Here is a 7,815-nt window from a genome sequence, read left to right as displayed (position 1 = left end):
GTGAGATTAATATGGATTATTTAAATAATATTTAAATCATTTATACTAAATTAAGTCTTGAATATGGTAAACTCTGTTAATTTTTAAAAATAAATTAATTTATTAAAGAGTTTTAGAATAATAGTGATATGTTAGTTCTGTATGACTAGACTATAATTAATAAATATATTATTAATGAGTTTTAAAATTTTCAAGTATTTTTTATTTGACTGTAACAGAGATCAACATAGTAAAAATAAAAAAATATATATATTGGAGTTGGAAGATGGTTAATTTATATTGAATTGATAAGAGAGAATTAAATTAAATTTGGGTAATTTGGGTAACCTTAACCCAAACCAACTCAAATTAAACACAATTTATACTCAACTCAACCCATACTCAACCCAACCCAAATTAACTTACCCAAATTAATATTTTGGGTTTGAATTAGGGTTGGGGTTTGAATTAACCCAATATATGCTCACCCCTTACTCAAAATCAATCTATGTTAAGAAAGAGCAATATAAATGCCACAAAACTTAATAATGGGTAAAGACTTTGTCAAGAACTCTTATAACAAATGTTATACCCCTAACAATTTTTTCCTATGTATCTTCTTGTCATGATAGTAATATTAAGGTTTCTTAATAACATTTCAAATTTACATTAATTAAATTGTTTTTTGAGGAAGCAAGTAAACATCATAAAGGGAACATAGCCATGAAGTGTGAACTGAATGCTTTGGAAGCTAAGAATTAGTGATGTTACCTCTTGGGTTGAAAATCAAAGGTTCTGATGTATTTTTAAAACCAATATTAATGTTAGTGTAACCATTGACAAATTTAAGACAAGGTTGATAGTTAAAGGGTATCACCAAAAACCAGTTATAGATTTTCATGATTCATCTCCCAAGTTGCAAAAAACATAACTATTTGCATTCTCTTTGCATTGGTTGCATCTATTAATGGTTCATACATTAAGTCGATGTAAATAATGTTTTTCTCCACGTAAATCTCAATGAAGAAATCTAAATGGAGCCACCAGAGGCGGAGCAAGGATTTGAAAGCTACCCGGTCTAAATTGTTTTCAAAAATTATATTCGGGCTATTATCAACTAAACAATCAAAATAAAACAAATTTATTGTAGTTATTACACTTTAGTGACGGGAAATCATCAATAACGACAATATTTTACCATCGTTATTGTCAGATGCATAAAAAAAATTAGACTACCCGAGCTAAAGCCCATGTAAGGTTGAACATGGCCCCGCCCAGAGCCGGCCCCGAGGTTTGGGATGCCCTAGCCTCGGTAGAAAAAGTTGGATATACTTTTTGTTATCCTAAGTCTAGTTTTAAAAATTGATAAAAAAAAAAAATCATTTATAGTGAGATTTAAACCCATAATCAAATTGAAACTTTAAATATATAACTTGAACCATTAAGCTACTACCATTTATGTTTAAAATTTCAATAAATATATCTAATTTTTTGATATTTTTAACAAATTGGCTGTCCTGGGGAGTGGGCTGCCCTAGCCCGAGGGCTTGCTGGGCTTACCCCAGGGCCGGCCCTGGCTCCGCTCCTGGGAGCCACCATAGGTACTTCAAATCAAAAGTTAGGGGTATGCAAACTATAAAAGAGTTAAAAGAGTTTATATGATCTAAAACATTTATCTAGAAACTGGAATATTGAACTTTCCAATTGTTTCGTTGAAATGGATTTTACACAATAAAAAAATAATGGTCTCTTTATAAAATCAGTTAAAAAGTGAATCTATGCTTTGTTAGTTTTGTAAAACTTGGCAACCCTCTAAGAGACACTCAACTTGATGCTTGGGAATCATCTTTTTCATAAATTTACTAGTTTACAAAATTTCTTTAATATAGATAAGTTAATAACATTAACTTATTTAACACAATTTAATTATTAAAAAATAATTTTAAAAATAAAGGTGAATTTAAAACTTGATATCTACATTATTAACTCAAGTTATAACTAAAAACTTGAAAATAGAACTAAGAGCTTCTAAATTTGGGTAAGAGACCAAAAATTTATCATGAATATATTAAATGTATCATTGAAATAAATTTGAACTAGTATGAAGATTTTATCTTAGAATATATGGGGAGTTTGTTCCTTATAAAGTGAGATTCAATTGTTGTGTTTTATCTATATTGAGTTCGGGTTGACATTGTTTTAAAAAATCAAAGTCGAGTGTGAGCAATGTTTATTTTTTCAAACAATTTCAAGAAATAGTAATAGTAAATAGATCTCGCCCCTTCATTTGGTGCTTAGGAGAGTTTAGTTATGCTGAAATTTTAGGTATGTCACTCTTGTGATTAGTGTAGACAATATGTTTCATTACATGACTTTTCTTGAGTGTCGTGTGTATCAAATGGTTATAAATATGTTTTATAAATCATACACGGGACCATTCAGTGATATTTTGAAATTTAAGGGCTCACATTTCCTTTTACTTTTACTACGTGTTAGCTTGAAAAAGAAGGAGTGAGTTTCTTTACTATTTTACTTTACTGATTGTATCGAGGGAGGAAGTTTGTATTTTATTTTTGATTTGTCATAAAATGGACTATTATTTTAAACTTTATTTTTTTATAAAGTTAAAAATTAAAATAATTCTTTTTATTAGATATAAAACTGTCTGATTATATTCTTATTACATTTAAGATTAGTGTAAAATTTTAATTTTTTTATTAAAAAAAATTATTTAAACATATATACATATACAACTAGTTCAATAACTAACTAGTTAGATATATAAACTAATAAAAGTTCATTTAAACTTATTTATCATTAAAAAAAATTTAAATATTTATTATATTTCTTTCTTTCTTCTTTATTTATCGATTAGATTCTAATTTTATAAAAATTAATATATTATTTGTGAATTTTGTTCTACTTATAATTTTTTTTGGAATGTTTCTTTTTTGTGTTTTTTTAATATAAATAAAATAAAATAAATATTTCTTTTATTTAATCTTTAATTCAGATTTATAATTTTTAACAGAAATAATATTAAAATAAACATTGAATTACTTTATACATTACAATATTAAAATATTGATTTTCAAATAATTTTAAAATAATTTATGTTATATAGAAAAAGATAAAATAGTAAAAGAGAATTAAATTAAATTAATTAAATATCAAATACATATAAAAAAAGAAATAAATTAAAAGAAGTAAATTGATTAATTAATTAATAAAAAATAAAGAGAAAGAAAAAATAAATATTTAATTAATAAATTTTAAATTTTAAAAAAATTAACTCATTTTAATAGTTTATACATTTAGCTAAATGTACAAATTTATAAGTTGAAATAATTTTTTTTTTTTTACTTTTTTTTATAAAAAAATAACTAACTATAAACAAATAAAAAATTATAATAGGATTATTTCCTAAACAAATAAGAAACTATAACTATTTGATTTTATTCGAGGATCTTTATTTTACTTTTTTTTTTTTTTTAAATAACTAATTATAAACAAACAAGAAATTATACTAGGATTATTTCCTAAACAAATAAGAAGTTATACTAGGATTATTTCCTAAACAAATAAGAAACTATAATAGGATTATTTCCTATTTGATTTTATTCAAGCTTCGATGGATCTATTTGGGATTTTAGAGGGAGATTTTCATCCCCTATCTATATAAACTCGTAAACCAAACAGATCCGTCTATAATATACTATCATCCTCTTCTTTCAAATCTGCTAGGGTTCTTAATCGATAGAGACGATAAACGATAATTTTAGATCTGAAGGATCAAATTCTGTATTCTCCAAATCAAGAAGAAGCTTCATCCTCCCGATCAGCATTCCAAGGAAGAAGACGATCCCCGCGATGAAGAGGTCCAGAGACGAATACTCAGTGAATCGAACAACATATGATGGAATTTTATATCTCAGGGATGTCGAGTTCGTATTTCAAGATAATAAAGCAATATATGAACAGTTTCTTGATGTCATTACCGAATTCAAGACTCAGAGAAGTAACATAACTGCAGTTATAGCTAGAGTCAAAGATTTGTTTACAGGACATCGCGACCTAATTCTAGGGTTTAATACATTCTTGCCCAGAGGATATCAAATCACTCTCCCGCCCGAGGACGAACCAGTGCCGATGAATACGCTTGTTGAATTAGAAGCAGATACTCTTCCCTTTGGTTCTTCTGGTAGTAATAATTCTATTTCCCACCGTGAGGATGGAAGCTTACCATTGCCCACTATGAACCATATGCACGTTGACAGGATGCCCAGTCCTCTGCATATTGTCAATCAACATGATCTAGATTGTGATAGAGCTGATAAAGAGCAGGGAAGGCGCAGTGAAAGATTAAAGAAGAAAAGGGAGGAAAGTGGCTTGTGGGATCATTGTGCTGACACACATTTTGAGCAAGGTGAAACTTCTTACGCAAATCAACCTAGGAGGAGAGAACACGCAGATAATTATGGAACTGGCAAGGGTTCATCGTGTCTTCTGATCAGATGAATGAATTGAAAAGCATTTACAGCAAAGAGTTTGCCTTGTGTGAAAAGATCAAAGATAGATTATGTCCTACTGATGGTTACCAGGACTTTTTGAAGTTCCTTTACACATATAGTAGAGGAGTAATCACACAATCCGAGTTGAAAAATCTGGTTAGTGATTTACTTGGTGCACATCCTGACCTTATAGATGGCTTTAATGAGTTCCTAGCTCACTGTGATAGAGATATAGATCAGGATGGTGAACCAGATGATAAGGACAATGGTAGAAAAGTTGAAAATAGAGAAAGGGATCAATCTGACAATAAAGATGTAACCGGCCAAAAGATATACTTGTCCAACAATGATAAGTATATAGGAAAGCCCATTCATGAGCTAGATCTCTCCAACTGTGAGAGTATCACTCCAAGCTACCGTCTTCTGCCTAAGGATTACCCAATTCCTTTGTGTAGTTATAGGACACAAATTGGTAATGAAGTATTAAATGACCATTGGGTTTCTGTTTCTTCAGGAAGTAGTGATGATTACTCTTCCAAGGACATGTGCCAAAATCCGTATGAAGAAATCTTGTTTCGATGTGAAGATGATAGATTTGAAATGGATTTGTTACTGGTGTCTGTGAATTCCACAATTTCGCTTGTTGAAGATCTTTTAGAGAAAATCAATGGCAATGTCATTACAGCAGATTGTCCTATTGGCGTGGAAGATCATTTTACAGGTCTGGATCTAAGGTGCGTTGAACGAATATATGGTGTCCATGGTCTTGATTTCATGGATGTATTGAAGAAGAATGCACATCTTGCTTTGCCAGTTCTATTAACACGCTTGAAGCAGAAACAAGAGGAGTGGACTCGATGTCGTGTTGAATTTAACAAAGTTTGGACTGAAAGCTTTGCTATGAATTATTATGAAGCACTTGATCATCGTAATGCTTACTTCAAGCAGCAAGACTCTAGGAATTTGAGCGAAAAAGTCTCGTTGAATGAGAACAAAGAGATCAGAGACACAAACGAAACAGACGGATGATGATCTATTGATTGCGGTTTCTGCTCGAAATAAGACATCTCGACCTCATATGGAGTTTGAATGTTCTGATTTGGGCATCCATGAAGATATATATATCAGCTTGTCAATTATCTGAGCATATTCTGAAAAAGCATGTTTCTCCAGCCTCGTGTGGCAAAGACAGTGAGTAGAGTAGAGTGGTTTCATGGACTTCTTATTGGTTTATAGTCTGCATCTCTTGCTGCAGTTGTTGCCCCTGCACCATGATTCATATTTATATATTTTTTTAGATTGATGATTCTTGTCATTTCTTTGAGTATTGATAATATAAATAGAGTAATTTGCTTTGCCAAATGTACATTTGTTTGACCTTTTTATTTTCTTTCATGTTATACTTCTTTTGTTTGATCATCAATACAAAGCAATACAGCAAGAGTCAAATCTTGGCTGCATTTTGGGCAGCAAAAAAGGGCAAGTTTTTGTCAAAGATATTTTTCTTCAATCTCCAAAGTTATATTTCATTCATATCAAATCAGAATTGTGATATCCTAATAGTTGAGATTACAAACCTAATTTGTAATTCAAAAGTGAATTCTTTTCAAGATTTTGCAATAGTATGACCAAAATTATTTATACCTTTTTTGGCAAAAGTAAAAATAAAATTCACTCTATTTTGAGACAAAGCTGAATATTTTAGATAAGCTTTTGAATTTGCCAAGTGCAACATAAATTTATCACACGTGAATTATATTCAAAAACAATGTTTTGGAAGCCCATATTAGATGTCAATTGTCATTCCTTAGATAAATAAGTTGGAGTAATCCCATCTTCCTCCACATATCCGACCACCTTTTATCATCTCTAGTCACAACCCACTAAAATTCCATTCTAAAAAGTTCAACGGATAAAAACATAGCAATCACATGGTGAAGTACCATAAAAAAAAATGGGGGGAGGACTGAAAATTAAGAAGGTGTAAATATTATCTAACAGAGTTATGATTGGAGGTGATCATCGGTTCATTTATTAAGATATTCGAATTCCTCAATTTGAGTTCTTTTCAAAAAAAATTTGTAAGTTAATTAAAAAACCGAACCGAATATTAAAATTCGAATTCGGTTTATTCTATTTCGGTCAAATACTTGGTTCAAACCAAATATTTAACACCCCTACTACACAATTGTACTCTTTATTATAATAATTGCACTTTTAATTTTTTTTTTATCTTCAATATTAACAAATTTTAGAATTTGACCTAATTTGATATATAATAAAATATGTAATTATTTAATTATATATAATAAAATAAATTCGGTTTTAGGTTTGGTCTTCGAGTTTAAATTCCAATTCAATTCGAAAACTATATTTGAATTCGAATTGGTGTAAAATTCGATTCGAAAACAAAAAATAAAATTTGAATTCAATATTTCGAATTCGGTCGGATATTCAATTCAAATCAAATATTGAACCAACCTAGTTGTGATATCTTTCGGAAGATCAATCATATTAAGACTTGAAAAATCAACATGAATTTGATGAATCAAGATCAAGAATAGTAGAAAGTCTGAAATATTATTGATGAAAGTAAACGGTGATTAACACCAATGTTTGATACATCACTAGGATCATTTGCCCGATTTTTGTTTTAGTTACAACAAAATATAAATTAGTCATTGAAATATTACTTTTATTTAAGTAAGATATTAAACTTATTATACTAACTAACTATCTTTAAACTTTATAATCTGCACAGATTAACTCACAAATTAGTTAATATAAAATTATAAATAACAAATTATAATACTTATCTCAATACTCCCCCCTCAAGATGAACATATTGGAGAAATAGCTTAGATCGAAAATAATTAAACATCGAAAAATCCAAAGCTTTAGATAATATATTTGCAATTTGATTCTTGATAGAAACATATGTCAGTTTGATAAAAACCAACTAAATAATGATTTCTAACAATATGACAGTCAATGTCAAGATGCTTTGTACGTTCATGAAATACTGCATTTTCAGAAATATGAATTGCAGCTTGATTATCGCAATATAATGTAACTGGAATTGGCATTTAAATTTGAAAATCTGTAAACAGATATGAAATCCATTTAATTTGACAAGATGTAACCGCCAAACAACGATACTCAGCATTAGCTGATGATCTAGAAATTGTTGACTGTTTCTTGGTTTTCCAAGAGATAATAGAATTTCCAAGATAAATACAATAACATGTGAGTGATTTTCGAGTAAGAGGACAAGATCCCCAATCAGAATTTGCATAAGCCTGTAATTTAATTTCATTGTCAAATG

At 29.4% G+C, this 7,815-nt stretch overlaps 1 pseudogene; it reads left to right on the top strand.

The window, feature by feature from the left end:
- The first annotated feature begins 4,167 nt into the window (after positions 1–4,167).
- Positions 4,168–5,860, top strand: LOC124921783 (annotated as a pseudogene).
- Positions 5,861–7,815: the final 1,955 nt, after the last annotated feature.

This window comes from Impatiens glandulifera, chromosome 1 (genome assembly GCF_907164915.1).
Source record: "Impatiens glandulifera chromosome 1, dImpGla2.1, whole genome shotgun sequence".
NCBI classification, from domain to species: domain Eukaryota; kingdom Viridiplantae; phylum Streptophyta; class Magnoliopsida; order Ericales; family Balsaminaceae; genus Impatiens; species Impatiens glandulifera.
The sequence above is the reverse complement of the archived record's forward strand: the minus strand, read 5'-3'. Positions and strand labels throughout refer to the sequence as shown.